General features: G+C 38.1%; 1 long non-coding RNA gene across 2 annotated transcripts; it reads right to left on the bottom strand.

Moving 5' to 3' along the window:
• Positions 1–10,351: 10,351 nt before the first annotated feature.
• Positions 10,352–16,004, bottom strand: LOC110674036. 2 transcript variants are annotated; one of them, XR_002498591.1, is made up of 2 exons: positions 15,767–16,004; positions 10,352–10,931 (listed from the first exon to the last, which is right to left on the bottom strand). It is a non-coding gene; the product is annotated as an uncharacterized LOC110674036 (long non-coding RNA). The 2 variants fall into 2 exon arrangements; XR_002498590.1 differs by having other exon boundaries at positions 15,842–16,004.
• Between the last annotated feature and the right edge of the window lie 898 nt (positions 16,005–16,902).

Raw genomic sequence — 16,902 nt, 5'->3', positions numbered from 1 at the left:
AACATCGCACAAAAATCAACCGTTTTTTTTTTGTTTTTAAATTCAAATTATTGTTAGTATACCATCTCATAGAAACATTGCACGGAAGTACAAGGGAGTTAATTGATCTCGGAATTACCGGTATTATGACGTCAATAACTTGGCAAACTGACTGAAATCTATTAAAAGCGGAATGTCACACCGAAAAAAAAAATATTTTCGAAGGTGTAAAATAATCACGTTTTCAGTGCGCTTTTGGGAAAACTGAATAGACTATATTTTAATGAAGGTAAGACTTCAATGAAAAACAACAAGAGAAATTATGTCAACTTGACGATAAATGCTGGTTTTACATACTATTTACATAGCTATCCATTTTTGTGGGTATAATCGTACTTTTAAAAGGGTTTAATCTTAAATGTCATTTCGTCTTGTACGCATCGTTATTCATCAATATTTCTCAGCTGTGAATGGTTTCGAAATCATATCCTCAAAAACAAGGTATTTCAATTCCAGTGTCTCGCCATGTATGGAGTGAGATTGGGTAATTTTTCTTTCACTTGTAATGCTGTAGTAGATACATATTTTTCTTTAATTTTTTGGATAATTGTTGAAGTTTATTGGAGTTAAATTGTGATAGTTATTCAATAAATAATTCGTGCATATCCTTTTTTTTACCCAATCTCACCCCAAACGACGGTAGGTGACAAAAACAAATATTTAAAATTAGACTCTGAAAGTGCTACGATTTCAAATTCTATTTAACAAAATGATAACGGATGTAGGGTGCCGGTACCAATGGTTGTAATGTACCAATAGATTGGACTATGGAATAAAACGTACATTTTTCGATAAAAACGACATCTGCTATTTTTGGTGGATAGATCGCCTCTAGTTTAGTCGATTTGTCAAATTTCAGCTTTTTATCTTATCAAAAAGTCATATAAATAATTAAGTTTACGTAAAAAATTGGCCCCCTTGCACCAATAGTAGCCGTCGTGTTCCATTAGTGGATCAACGGTCGGAAGCAGTTTTTAAAATGGATGTATAAAAATGAAGAAAAGCCCTAGAGATGATCTTTATGCTTCATTCGAAAGATATTAATTACTGTTCCGACGGAAAAATGTTAAACCTATGTGAAAATTTACTATTTTGTTTAAAATTCATTGTATCATTCCTGAACGTCTACTACTGGAGCACTAGCGCAACTACTGGAACACGTGTACCAATAGTGACTCAAGCGATTTTATGTTAAAAAATTAGTTTTATCACTCTTTTTATATTTTTCCCATATAGTAGAGGTTGAAATCTTTCTGTTAACGCCAAAATATCTCTGTTAGGGCTTTTCGTTATTTTGTTATGATTTTTTATAGCTTAGGTAGTCCACTAATGGCACCGGCACCCTACTATACTTTGCATTATTTTTTTTCCATTTTATATCGCTGCTTTCTACTTCGTTAATTTCATTTTATTCCATGCCCTTCTACCCATAATCGAAAACTGAAGTCCGAAAATATTATCTAACGTCAACTTACGCTTCGATATACAACATGAATTGCATGTTAAATTATCTAAATCGTCAGTTCATTGCTGTACCAAACTATCCAGAATATTGTTAAATGAAAACTAATATGGTTACATTATGAAATTGGCTCCGTAATGCCTTATAGCGCTTGAGCCTATGAAAACTCAAATAATTATGAAGGACTTTTGGGGCATGTAAGAGCAGTGTGTCATTGAAAACATTTGAACATGCTTGACGTTACTATAATGCCTATTTAATATATTTAATACTAGTGTCTTTAATGGTTACACTTCTAAAAGGGCGTAACTCCATATTTTGTTGATCTTCTCTTTCAAAACTCCACCCAGAAATTATAAATAACTGAAAACACCAAATTTGAACCAAATTTTGATGGTATATTTCTTCTGATAATCACGACCAATGAAAATCCGTTGATGTATCTCAGATTTCCATTGAATTTGTAGACTTATACAATCAAAAGGGCGTAACTTCAAAACGGGCCCTACGATTTTTTTTTAAAATTTTGCCCAGACATGCAGCATAGCTATAAAAAACGACTGGTGAGCACAGATTTGATGGAGAATTTTTTCTGATAATAACGGTCAGGGGAGCACCGTGAGCTTATTTTTCCCATTCCAGTTGCAGCACGCGGATTTGGCTTACGGCGCACGTTGGGCTGGGAGAATGCGACGAGAAACATGAAAATGATCACACTCAAGCGCCAAGCATAAACCGATCCGAAACTGGTGTTGGTCCCATCGCCCAAAAAATGTTGACGACCTATAAACGTGATGGGCCTCTCATTTCGGAAATATGTACAATGCGGAGAGGCCAGACAATAGCTGCATTGGAGAGGGATTAGGGGGATTCTTTCTGCTCAGTGGCATAAAGGTATACGATATTAGAATGATTCACGATTGATTCCATGCTTCAGTCGAAAGCAATCCATCTTTTGGAAGAGTAGCTTTGAGTTTCTGGAAGAGAAGCTTCTCAGCTTCTGGAAGAGAAGCTTTCCGGCTTTTGGAAGAGAAGTTTTCCAGCTTCTTGAAGAGAAGCTTTCCAGCTTCAGGAAGAGAAGCTTTCCAGCTTCTGGAAGAGAAGCTTTCCAGCTTCTGGAAGAGAAGCTTTCCAGCTTCTGGAAGAGAAGCTTTCCAGCTTCTGGAAGAGAAGCTTTCCAGCTTCTGGAAGAGAAGCATTCCAGCTTCTGGCAGAGAAGCTTTCCAGCTTCTGGCAGAGAAGCTTTCAGCTTTTGGAAGAAAAGCTATCCAATTTCTAGAAGGGAAGCTTTCCAGCTTCTGGAAGAGAAGCTTTCCGGCTTCTGGAAAAGAAGCTCTTCCAGTTTCTGGAAGAAAAGCTTTCCAGCTTCTGGAAGAGAAGCTTTTCCAGCTTCTGGAAGAGAAGCTTTCCAGCTTCTGGAAGAGAAGCTTTCCAGCTTCTGGCAGAGAAGCTTTCCAGATTCTGGAAGATAAGCCTTCAGCTTTTGGAAGAAAAGCTATCCAACTTCTAGAAGAGAAGCTTTCCAGCTTCTGGAAGAGAAGCTTTCCGGCTTCTAGAAAAGAAGCACTTCCAGTTTCTGGAAGAGAAGCTTTCCAGCTTCTGGAAGAGAAGCTCATCCAGCTTCTGGAAGAAAAGTTTTACAGCTTCAGGAAGAGAAGTTTTTCAGCTTCTGGAATAGAAGCTTTCCAGCTTCTTGAAAAGAAGCTTTTTGGCTTCTGGAAGAGAAACTCTTCCAGCTTCTGGAAGAGAAGCCCTTCCAGCTCCTGGAAAAGAAGCTCTTCTAGTTTCTGGAAGAGAAGCTCTTTCAGCTTCTAGAAGAGATGCTTCCTAGCCTCTGGAAGAGGAGCTCTTCCAGCTTCTGGAAGAGGAACTCTTCCTGCTTCTGGAAGAGGAGCTCTTCCAACTTCTAATAGAGGAGCTCTTCCAGCTTCTGGAAGAGGAGCTCTTCCATCTTCTGATAGAGGAGCTCTTCCAGCTTCTAGAAGATTAGCTCTTCCAGCTTCTGGAGGACGAGCTCTTCCAGTTTCTGGAAGAGAAGCTCTTCAGCTTCTGGAAGCGAAGCTTTTCCAGCTTTTTCAAGAGAAGCTTTCTAGCATATGGAAGAGAAGCTTACCAGCTTCTGGAAAAAAAGTTTTCCAGCTTCTGGAAGAGAAACTTTCCAGCTTCTGGAAGAGAAGCTTCACAGCTTTTGGAAAAGAAGCTTTACAGCTTTTGGAAAAGAAGCTTTCCAGTTTCTGGAAAATAAGCTATCCTGCTTCTGGAAGAGAAGCTCTACCAGCTTCTGAAAGGAAAGTTTTCCAGCTCCTGGAAGAGAAGCTTTCCAGCTTCTGGAAGAGTAGCTTTCCACTTGCTGGAAGAGAAGCTCTACCAGCTTCTGAAAGGAAAGCTTTCCAGCTTCTGTAAGAGAAACTTTCCAGATTTTTGAAAGAAGTTTTCCAGTTTCTGGAAGAGAAGTTTCCAGCTTCAGGAAGAGAATCTTTTAAACTTCTGGAAGAGAAGCTTTCCAGCTTCTGGAAGAGAAGCTTTACAGCTTCTGGAAGAGAGGCATTCCAGCTTCTGACAAAGAAGCTTCCCATTTCATAGAAGAAAAACTCTTCCAGCTTCTGGAAGTGAAGCTCTTCCACCTTCTGGAAGTGAAGCTCTTCCAGCTTCTGGAAGAGAAGCTCTTCCAGCTTCAGGAAGAGAACCCAAGTAACACAATTGGTCATAAATAAGCACAAAATACACCTTTCATACATCATCGCTGCTTTGGTTCAAATGTACAATACTGAATATCATACACCTTTAATACCGAAAAAGCGCAAGAACGGAAGGCTTTTAAAACATCTTCTTAGTTCACCTAGATGTTTTACAATACCTGTTTCATACTTCTCATAGCATTCGAATTTGTTATATCGAAGTTATATCATACATCATTATAACCATTAAGTTATAATCAAGTTATCAAGATGTAATCTGGCATGAAAAAATACAAGCGCACATTGTGTATTGCTTGAAATGTTTTGACAGCTGTAAAAAATAAACAAATGGAAAAGATTCGTCATGCATTCAAGTGCAAGTACCGTGATCAAAAAGGAATGTCTTGATGCATAATATTTAGTTGGGATTTTTTTTATTATGTTCAGAATTGGAAAATATAAGGTGAGCTTTGTGCATAAAGGGTATGTGTTTTTTATATGCGGTTTCGGATTTCTGGTGAAACGGAGAGCTGTACTTATTGATTATTCACGCGCCGCTTATACATGTGCAGTTGCTACTTATTTTTTCGTGAAATCTATACGGTTGTGTCAAATTTTCGTCAGATCGAACAATCAAGAAATATGGTGTAGTTGACCACCAGCACACAGTGCGGGTCAAAAAGTTTTGTAGTGGTTATTTGTTTATGAATCCATGATAATTTAATTGATTTGTATATTTTGAGGATGTGATACTAGAAACATTAAACAGTGACTGGGTCGAACTTATTCTTGACTTGCCGTGCTTAAAATCGCGAATTCATTTGTCTTCATTTTTCTGAGCGGTGCTGTTACATGGCCTTGCTTTGATTGTAGCCATAGAAAAAACAGGTATTGGAATGTTTTAAATAAGTATCAAATACGTGTTTATAACAACAGAAATAATAAAATAAACATGCTATTTTACTCATGGTAAATGTGAGCATCTTCATTGAGACAAATTAATTTTTTTCATCGGAAAAAATCACAACATCTGACAAGTTTTTCATTTCGTGCACCATTAATTAAAAGATCCATCTTCATTCATTTTCCCCTTTCCGCTTGCATTGATCACATCACTTCGCATATTTTGTTTTGCTTAAAAAAATGAATCTCTGCATCAATCTTCGAAGAGAAACTGAGATGCTAAATTTGTTTTTCAATTGACAGAAAAAAGCACTATTATAACATCATAATTACAACAATCAAAACAGAGATGTATGCAATATGTTTTCGTATGCAGCTTTTTAACTAAGTTACATCAGCTGAATTTTAGTCATGGGTAGTATTATAGCCAAGTTATACATACAAGAATCGAACAGAAATATAACGTAACTGTGATTTCTGTGCTTGCCTAATAGATATGTTTCCCTAAAACATCATCAGAACGGCATTAAAGCAGAAGATGTATTGGATTTTATCTTAAACACCTGAATATAACATAATTTTCAGAGAGCTGACCGAGAAGATGTTTTCTGTGTTACTTGGGAAGCTCTACCAACTTTTGAAAGGAAAGCTTTTCAGCTACTGCAAGAGAAGCTTTCCAGCTTCTGGAAGATAAGCTTCTCAGCTTCTGGAACATATTTTTCTATCTTCTGGAAGATAAGCTTCTCAGCTTCTGGAACAGAATTTTTCTATCTTCTGGAAGAGAAGCTTCCCAGCCAATCATTTTCAGTATTTCCAAATTAAGTGGTTTCAGTCAAAAGGATATTGAGTTCCATCGGGGAAATCAAAGTTCTCTTTCAAATCGCAAAAGAAGATTGCCGCGTTTTGTTGAAAACCATTGTAGATCGCCAACTATGCTGTAAACTTCTAGAAGAGCATAAGCAATATTTTTCATCTACTAATCCCCAGGAATACTTTTGCTTCCGAAATTAACATTAGCATAGCGGTAAAGAAATCTGTGGAGAAACATTGAGCAAAATAACTGGGCAGGGATTTTTTAAGAAATTCATGAGGAATTTGTAAAGATCTTCATTAAAACATTACATTTGAAATAATATTCTGGTGTTGAATTCTTATGCAATTCCAAAGCAGAATTCTAAGAGGCTTTTTGGCGGAATCATAGGTAATGCAGTACACGGGTAGAAATCAGAATCCAAAAACAAGATTATGACTCATGATATCATGATTCCAGCGTGTTTTCATCTTATGAAAATACACCATGATTTGGACTCATGATATCATGAGTCAGACTGCCGTAACGCAACACACGCGTTTGGTTTTTGTTGCTGATTGCTCGGAATCATGATTCAAATGCCAAAAATGCTGAGTCGTGCATCCGTTTATGATCAACGAAATAAAAAAAAAAAAAAAAAATAGCATACACTGAGATTCGAGCCAAGAACCTTTCGATTGATAGCCACGTACCCTACCACTCAAACACTTCGTAAACTTGAATTGAGAGTGATCGAAACGAATGAGCTGAAGCAAAGTGCACCGCTTAGTGTTTTCACACTGGATGTTACGCTTATGAAGAATCATGATTATGACTCCAGGAGCCATGATTTGTGATCCTGATATTATGACCTAACCAATTGATGAATTTCATGATTTGTAAATCATGATTTGGGGATCAGATTTTTATCCGTGCAGTCAAAGAAGGAATTCTTCTATATTTCAAAATTTCTAAAGTCTGAGGGAGCTCCTTGACAAATTCGTTTTTTTTTAATTCATTAAAGAGATTTAAATTATCTTGCAGTTATTAACCTCTAGAGAACTTGGTACAAAAAATCAAATTACAAAAAGTAACATTAAACAAAATATTCTAGTAGTTTTGGAGTAGATCAGGAATTCCTCAACGAATTTTCAAAGTAATGCAAAAATTTATTTCAAATTTTCCAGTTATGAACTTTACCATGAGGCATGTTTGGCAACGTTCTTGAAAGATACCATAAATATTTTCACGTTGAAATTCTAGATTCTACCACAATAGTTAAAAATATTCCTTCCAAACAAGTTTGTTTGGAATTTCTGCTAGTGAGAAAAAAAAAGTTTTTAGATTAATCTATTCGTCATACTAACATAAAGCTTCGGAGTTAATGCAAAACATTTTCTAAGATGATAGATACTAACACCCATAGTTATAATTCCATCCGTTATAACATAAATCATTGTCAATTACAAAAGACGATAAAAATAAACAAGATTTTTTGTTGTTATTTCTACAAAAAAAAATCAAAAATTCCACGGTGAATTCTTCTTCCTGACAAGTGTTTATTTTAAATTCGATTTGAACTTAAATAATAAATAAGAATAATTTAAAGTCAATCAAGTTATTCGTAGAGTAATTTGTAAACATATCCCTTGAAACTATTGAAGTACTTCTGGAGTAGTTTTTGATCCAAATATGGAGACCAGATAGATTTCTAGATATTCCTTATAGAAGAATCCTTCATTCGAACAAAATGGAGTAGTTTTTGGAACCTGAACGAATACCTGATGGAATTTCCGAGGAATTTTTTTTTTTGAGAAATTCAAGATTGAATTGAAAAATTCTTTTGTAAGGGATGGTATACAAATTATGTCACGCCAAATTACAACATTTTCGACCTACTCCCCCACCCTTCGTCACTCCTAAATCTGTAGAATAATTTCTTTTAAAAACTCCCACAAGAACCGATAATGCTATTTAAAGTAGAAAATCTTTGGAAAATGCTTAGGTGGATCTCTGGTGAATTTTGCGGAATTATCCTTGAACGACATTCCAGGGGAATCAATAATATAACTCTCTAGAGAAATTTGCGAATAATTTTTTCGGGAAACTTTTGAGTATTTTCAAGGAAGAGTTCATGAAAGAAAAACTGAACGTATTCTGCTAAAAGCTTTGGAATGATTTAATTGGAAAAATAGGTAGGCAAGCTTGAAGAAATTTTTGAAAAATTACATGCGAGAGAAAATTTTGAAGGAATTCGGGAACAATGTCAAATTGATTTTTAGTTTAATCGAAAGAAACACTTCTCTGAGAAATCACTAAGAACATTTTCAAAATTGAATCTTGTTTTATTATTTATGAAAATCTTGTGGAATGTTAGGAGAAATCATGAAAAAAATCATTTTTTTTGTTTTTTCGCAGGAAGTCCTGGATAATTTGAACTATGGTTTTTTCAAGCAATCCTTTAAGAAGACATTTTCTGAAAGATTTGTTGAAGGAATCTGAAGAGGAACCTTAGGAAGAATCTTGAAGGCAAAGTTGGAAAAACTGTTGGAGCACTCTCTGAAGGATTTGTGGATAGAATCCATTCTTGGTGATCTTGAAGAGAATTTTGGTAGTCCCAGCACGAAACTGATGAAGGTGTTCATGGAGAATGAACTGGAAAAATACGGAAATAATTCATGAAGAGATCCCTGATATTTAAAAAGTTCGTGCAAGAATTACAAAGGGATATTCCTCGTGAGTTCTTTAGATGAATTCTTGAAGTACCTAATGAATATATTCCTTAATAAAAACTGAAGCAAGACAAAGTCACAAACAGATAATATCAACGCAAATTTGTACAAACTACAAAACGTGTGAAAATTATGAGTATTGCGAGCAGCACATTACATCGGCATACCAAGAATTCGCTAGCCCACCTCCCCCTCCATAAAAAAATCTTAGCAACGCCAATGGACCACGATTGATAGCACCCTTTATTTTAAAATCCATTTTTTGAAGGGAAGCTGTGAATTCGGATAATCACTCTTCCTTGTGTTAGTGGTTGCTACCATATCCAGTCAATAAACGAAAGAAGACGTGACCTTCTAAGAGGTTTTCTCCCAAGACGGTGTACAAGAAAGGTTACCACTGCTAGCTTTTGCTAATGGGTCCAACGAAAAAAACGAAGGCACGAATCGAAAAGGGATCAATAAGTAGAAAAAAATAGTACTATTTCATAGCTTAAGGTAGTTTTAAAAACATCCGAAAGCAGAGATAATTTGTTAACGCACAGCACGAGCGTACGATGCGCACTGATTCACTTAGAAACCCAATCTGAGAAACGAACTCTGTCCCAATGTGGATATAATGCTAAGGAGAAAGGTCCGTGGCTTCCAATTCAGACCATCATATACGGTTAACAGGTTAGATCATATGAAACCGTACATTGTTTGGATGACAAAAGCTAATAATCTCAAACGTCCACAGCCAATTTAGGACGACCTGCACTTTGCGTAGTTCATTAGAGAAATCATATCGCTGCCCGCTGCAATCATAACGCTGATTTTGACAAATCCAACCTATTCATACGGCAAACAAAACCATCGTTCTCTTCTATACATTCAGATGAATCTACATTCGCCCCAAATGGCATCGCGCTTCGAACTGGTTTATCTCCATCGGAAGAACGTCCGTTCTTCCGCATGGCAGCAACGTGATAAATTGGCCCGATAAAAGCTTCACATTGGCCATGTCGCACTGTGGTTCTCCCATAGGTCAGAAATCCAAAAATTCGACTACAACAAAATCTAAATATTTGTGATGATACTCTGATCCCGGACCGACCGGGAATCGAACCCAGACAGTTTCAGAATGGCTTTGCTTTGTAGCCGCCGACTCTAACCACTCGACCAAGGAAGGCCCTTATAAATATTGGAATGTTTATATGCAATTTAATTGTCACATCAGAAAGTTTTAAGATGTTTTACAAGCACGTTATCAATAGCACTTGTTCTCCTTATGGGTTTGAAAGATATTTAAGAATAGTAATGTTTAAAATGCCCAATTTTTTTCGGACACAGGTTCACTTATAAATATACCTTTTTCAATAAACTCAGAATTCCAAAATTCCAAAAATATTCAACAAGCCGCGAAAAATATTTCCCGTTCGAACTCCTTCATGTATTGTTTCAAAAAACTTGCCCATTCACAACAGGGCTAGGCGTTTTATTTTACTGGCAAATTAAACTATCCTAGAACATCCGATAACAATAGTGTCCCTCAGGTTTGGAGCTTGTTTAGATTGATTTTATTATGCATTATTATCCCCCCGATATACTTAAAGCTGTAGCAGTAGACAATAAACAGACTTTCATGATGTACAGCGGATCATGATTGTAACATATAGTGATAAGTTAGAGATACTCTCATTTTTCTCTAAATTTAACCCCTGATTCCTTTTTTAAAAAATATGTTCTGCATGTAAATAACAAATACAAATTTGAAAGCATAAATATATATGATATTCAACAAATTTTGTATTTTTGATCACCTTTCCAAGCAGCAGGAACCACTGTGTGTCGGTTGCAGCATATCGACCAAGCATCAGTGCCCATTAAGCTCTCCATCACCTTATTCCGTTGAAATGAGTGCGATTTTCGGGGAGGGCATCCGCTGACAGTCGCGAGCTCTCAACCATGTCGCCAGGCTGAAATGATGGAAATCCACCGAAAGATTTCCCATTTCAATCAGTCAACTGATGGCGGCGGCGGCGGCGGAGAGGAACACGATTCTCGCTATCCACCAATGCAATGGTCGCTGGTAAGTTTTGGGAAATGGGTCAATCGATTTCTGTGCTCGATGGATCCCGGATCGGATTTCCGATGGGAAAAAGCAAATTGTGAGAGGCGGACTATAAGTTTCAAATATTCATAATGAGTTTCGATATTAACGGAGAACAATTGCGGGCTCTTGTTTGCCGATGTGTCAGCGTGGGGATTAAATGGGTACCGGGAAAATGTGTTGAAGCAGTCGATTTAAACGGCGTAGGATGATTTATGGGATCGTTCCAGTTGCTTACCTGAAAATAGAAAAGAGAATGACTTGGAATTAGCTAAAGTTTTGGTAAAGTTTTATTTTAATTTTTCAAAGTTTTGAACGAGCATCGAAGGAAACATAAAGCCAAGCATATGATACTGGATTTGTGATTACTGCTTCCACAGATATCTAAGATATTTACAGTTTCTGATTCATAACCTTCATCGCCTTCTGACAGAGAACTTTTCCATCTCTTAGGATTTACACCTATCAAACTTCTAAAAAATATGCACCTTCATGGTTTTAAAGGTAAATGAAAAAAAAAGCTTTTCCAGCTTCTGGAAGAAAAGCTCTTCCAGCTTCTGGGAAAAAAGCTCTTCCAACTTCTGGAAGTGAAGCTCTTTTCTAGGTTCTGGAAGAGAAGCTCTTCTAGCTTCTGTAAGAGAAGCTCTTCCAGCTTCTGGAAGAAAAGATCTCAAAGCTTCTGGAAGAGAAGTTCTTCCAGCTTCTACAAGAGAAGCTCATCCAGCTTATGAAAGAGAAGCTTCTCCAGTTTCTTGAACAGAAGCCCTAACAGCTTCTGGAATAGAAGCTCTTCCAGCTACTAGGAAAAAACTTTTCCAACTTCTGAAAAATCAATCCTTCCTACTTCTGAAAGAGAAACTTTTCCTGCTTCTCGAAAAGAAATAATTCCAGCTTCTGGAATAGAAGCTCTTCCAGCTTCTGGAAGAGAAGCTTTTCCATTTTCTGCAAGAGAAGCTCTTTCAGCTTCTGAGAAATAATCTCTTCCAACTTCTGGATGGGAAGCTCTTCCAAATTCTGGAAGAGAAGCTTTTCCAGCTTCTGGAAGAGAAGCTCTTCCAACTTCTGGAAGAGAAGCTCTTCCAGCTTCTGGAAGAGAAGTAGGGTTACCAGACGTACTCTTTTTAGAGTACAATTACTCTTTTTCCCCTTAAAAAATTGTGTACTATTCTTTTTTGCTAAACGAGCTCAAGTGTACTCTTTTTCAGTTATTATTGACAATAATCGACAAATCAAATAACCTCCTGAAGAAACCAGATCAACCTTTTTCCCAGGATAACAAAGATAATTCATCATTTTTGACATAATGAAACTTAAATCAAAGAAAATGCTTGAGGTTCTATTTAGATCCACGTTTCAGTCTTCTCAGTTCTTCATGTATCTTCACAAGCTCATATTGTTCTACATTTACTTAAGAATATTCTTGCTAAGTACTAAAGAAATAATTTGAAAGACAATATTATTACAAAAAGTCGAACGACTTTTAAAATATATTAATGGAAAAAATCGATGTTCAATATAGTAAAAAAGCCTGTAATATGCTGTAATTGGTGAGAAAAATACGAGTTAAATTTCGTAAAATCTTTGATAAAAAGTTGAAAATAGTGTCTCCCTGAAAAACTTAATTTTAATTGAAATGTAGAAAAAGCGCATGTGATTAAGAATCAGACATTTTTTTTCCAAGAAAATGTCGAAATTATTAAATTTTTCAAAATAGGCTAAGTGTACTCTTAAGTACTCTTTAACAGAGTTGAAAAAATGTACTCTTTTCAGTGAGAGCAATTATGGTAACTCTAAAGAGAAGCTCTTCCAGCTTCTGGAAGAGAAGCTCTTCCAGCTTCTGGAAGAGAAGCTCTTCCAGCTTCTGGAAGAGAAGCTCTTCCAGCTTCTGGAAGAGAAGCTCTTCCAGCTTCTGGAAGAGAAGCTCTTCCAGCTTCTGGAAGAGAAGCTCTTCCAGCTTCTGGAAGAGAAGCTCTTCCAGCTTCTGGAAGAGAAGCTCTTCCAGCTTCTGGAAGAGAAGCTCTTCCAGCTTCTGGAAGAGAAGCTCTTCCAGCTTCTGGAAGAGAAGCTCTTCCAGCTTCTGGAAGAGAAGCTCTTCCAGCTTCTGGAAGAGAAGCTCTTCCAGCTTCTGGAAGAGAAGCTCTTCCAGCTTCTGGAAGAGAAGCTCTTCCAGCTTCTGGAAGAGAAGCTCTTCCAGCTTCTGGAAGAGAAGCTCTTCCAGCTTCTGGAAGAGAAGCTCTTCCAGCTTCTGGAAGAGAAGCTCTTCCAGCTTCCAGATCTCCCAGAAGCTCTTCCAGCTTCTCCCAGAAGCTGGAAAGCTTCTTTCAGAAGTTGGAAAGCTTCTCCCAGAAGCTGAAGAGCATCTCCTGAAAAGCTTTTCCCAGAAGCTTAAAAGTTTCTCCCAGAAGCTTAAAAATTTCTCCCAGAAGCTGAAAAGCTTCTACCAAAAGCTGTAAAAGCTTTTCTTGGAGGCTGTAAAAACTTCTGGAAAAAGAAGCTGTACAAGCTGTGTTCAAGAGTACGACACACTATTTCAAACCCTGTTATTAAGAGGATGCCGTACTCTTGAACAAGCTGGAAGCTCTTCCAGTTTTTGGAAGAGAAGCTTTTCCAGCTTCTGGAAGAGAAGCTCTTCCAGCTACTGGAAGAGAATCTCTTCCACCTTCTGGAAACTGAAAACAGCTTCTACTAGAAGCTGGAAAAGCTTCTCCCTGAAGCAGAAAAACATTCTCCCAGAAGATGGAAAAGATTCTCCCAGAAGCTGGAAAGCTTCTCCAAGAAGCTGAAAAACTTCTCTCAGAAGTTGGAAAGCTTCTCCCAGATGTTGGAAAGCTTCTCCCAGAAGCTGAAGAGCATCTCCTACAAGCTGAAAAGCTTCTCCTAGAAGCTGAAAAGCTTTTCCCAGAAGCTTAAAAGTTTCTCCCAAAAGCTGAAAATCTTCTTCCAGAAGCTTAAAAGTTTCTCCCAGAAGATGAGAAGCTTTCCTTACAGAAGCTTTGAAAGCTTTTCCTACAATCTGTTAAAGATTGTCCTAGAAGCTGTAGAAGCTTCTGGAAAAAGAAACTGTACAAGCTAGAAGCTCTTCCAGCTTTTGGAAGAGAAGCTCTTCCAGCTTCTAGATGAGAAGCTTTTCCAGCTTCTGGAAGTGAAGCTCTTCAAGCTTCTGGAAACTGAAAAAAGCTTCTACTAGAAGCTGGAAAAGCTTCTCCCTGAAGCAGAAAAACATTCTCCCAGAAGCAGGAAGGCTCCTCCCAGAAGCTGGAAAGCTTCTCCCAGAAGCTGGAAGAGCTTCTCTTCCAGAAGCTGGAAGAGCTTCTCTTCCAGAAGCTGGAAGAGCTTCTCTTCCAGAAGCTGGAAGAGCTTCTCTTCCAGAAGCTGGAAGAGCTTCTCTTCCAGAAGCTGGAAGAGCTTCTCTTCCAGAAGCTGGAAGAGCTTCTCTTCCAGAAGCTGGAAGAGCTTCTCTTCCAGAAGCTGAAAGAGCTTCTCTTCCAGAAGCTGAAAGAGCTTCTCTTCCAGAAGCTGGAAAAGCTTCTCTTCCAAAAGCTTGAAGAGCTTCCAGCTTGTACAGCTTCTTTTTCCAGAGCTTTTACAACTTCTAGGAGAAGCTTTTACAGCTTCTGGGAGAAGCTGTCGGAGAGAAGCTTCCGGGAGTAACTTTTCAGCTTTTGGGAAAAAATTCTCCATCTTCTAAGACAAAGCTTTCAGGCAATCAATATACACAATGTTGCAAAATCCCCCATCTCTTTCTTCCGAACCTTAATCAATCAACTTCCCATTATGCAATCCGTTTACACAACCAATCCCGATAGCTGTGAATCGTCCATTCCAACCCCTTACCGGAAGACCCGTCAAGTGCAAACTAATATTACTGAAAGGATCATCATATCCGCCTTGGTCGGCAGTGGTAAATGTCGGCGCACACAAGTGGGTATCGTGTCATTTCATAACCGACAATAAACGATTGGATTGCTAGTTTTTGTGTCATTTGAACCCGCCCTCCTTCCTCGTCCCTCCATCACTACTTGTGTCATCGTTTAAAGTCTAGCAGCTCGTTTTCCCAAGAACGATGCACTCTGCCAGTTTGCGCAAGAAACGAAAACATCGATTCTCCCACCGCATCATATTGCAGTATGGCGCAATCCTTTCTCGATTCATGTTTCTTTCGCCAGCGGATGGTTGGTAACTCATCATCCATCTTTTCGTCCTTCGAGGGGGCTCCAATATCGAAGGATTCAGACAGAGAGGGTTGTTGTTGTTGATGTAGTAGAATGGGAGGGAGAAAAAAACCGAATTGTTACATAAATGCCACCACCACTTGTGTCGACCGCATTCGCAGAAACGGTGTCCTCTCACATTCAGTAACACAAAAACAATCATACAAATCGAGCTGGAAAAAATGGAGCAGGAAAAAAGACTGGATGGATTGGAGTGTTTGTTTAGTAAATTGAACGAGAAGGGGTTTGTTGTTTTTCACTTGTTATTTCACCTGAATTAAGGTTTCTTTGCTCGCACTGGTGTCGTAATGATTGTTTTATCGGGGCAATGTGTAGTAAAAACACTCGCATGGCACACATATCATTTGGTGATAAAGCCATCTTTGGGTCTCCGTGCTAATGAACGGAATGATTGGAAATCGTTCTTTTTGTTTTCTTCAGCTCCAACTTCCATTTGCTTCCTTTTGGAACTTGGAATTCCTTATGATATTCGTACATTTTAGTTCATATCGGAAATTACCTTAGTAACGGTTTTGGAACGGTTTTTCACGGCAAATTACACTTTAATGGTCCAAGAAATGTTGGTCCCAATTTGAGTTAAAGCCTTTCAGTACACTTGATATGCTATCCTAACGTTAGTGATACTTTTTAATGCTTTTCTCAAACAACGCTCATTCATCACAGTAATGAACTGTGGATTGAAAAATGTGCATTATCTTGCCCTTAAAGGACAAAAAAATCAATCTTCTGTGCTCAACTTTAACTGTAGCCCCCGGCCAAACCAAATCAACCATTAATTCAGCAGATCCGTCGATCCCTCCAAGCACACGATTCAATTATTTGTCACCCTGCTGTTGTCTACCTGTTCGACACCCATTTTTTTGCCAGACTGGTGCTCATAGCGTTCCCCCATGAACCAGAACACTTTACAATTCACCTGTCAGAAAAGAAAGGCCTTCCCAACAAAAACCCATTTTTCTCAGCTACCCACGCTGCCTACAAAGCAAGAAGCGCAATCAACCACATCACAGTCTGATTGAGTGAGACTGTGCCCAGGAGCCTAGAGAGAATACTGAACTGAACTTCATTTGAAATTCACCGAAACGACCCACCACTGGGGCATCGAATAAGCCGAGAAGGGGCATCAAATTAGATTTTCCGCCACTCACGCTGACCAAATCGGTGCACAGTGGCACATGGTCGGATAAAACCTCAAATATTATAACTCCTGAATTTGCCTGCTAATTGTTGTGATCAGTAGGGCTAGAATGAGTAATCTTTGATGTAATGCTAAATGAGCATAAAATGCAAAAATGTGCTAGAAAATTATGAACATTTGTATGAGAAGATAAACTTTAAATTCCTCGATGCCTACTTTTCCTATACAGGACAGATAAGCTTAAATGGGCATAGTTTATCTTGCTCTGTTTCAAACAGCTGTATTTTATCTCTGTATTTAATCTTAACAGGTCCTATTGTTTTGGGGCTTTTCTTAGCTGAGTGATCAGAGTCTGCGGCTACAAAGCAAAGCCATGCTGAAAGTTTCTGGGTAAGATTCCCGGTCGGTCCAGAATCTTTTCGTAATAAAATTTTCCTTGACTTCCCTGGGCATAGAGTATCATCGTACCTACCACACGATATACGAATGCGAAAATGGCAACTTTGGTAAAGAAAGCTCTCAGTTAATAACTGTGGGAGTGCTCATTGAACACTGTGTTGAAAAGTAGGTTCGGTCCCAGTGAAGGGACGTAATGCTAAGAAGAAAAAGATACAAGAAAAAAGCGGAAATTTGGCCATTTGGATATCTTTTTCGAATCTATGACAAAAGGTCGAAAGACAAAAGGTCGAAAGTACAGAAGGTCGAAAGACAAAAGGTCAAAATGACAAAAGGTCGAAGAACAGAAAGGGAGGGACAAAAGGTCGAAAATCTTTTTTCAAAGAAGGAAAGAGTTTCCACCAAGCAAATCATTTTCGACCTTTTGTTCTTTCGACCTTTTG

This window comes from Aedes aegypti, chromosome 1 (genome assembly GCF_002204515.2).
Source record: "Aedes aegypti strain LVP_AGWG chromosome 1, AaegL5.0 Primary Assembly, whole genome shotgun sequence".
NCBI classification, from domain to species: domain Eukaryota; kingdom Metazoa; phylum Arthropoda; class Insecta; order Diptera; family Culicidae; genus Aedes; species Aedes aegypti.
The sequence above is the reverse complement of the archived record's forward strand: the minus strand, read 5'-3'. Positions and strand labels throughout refer to the sequence as shown.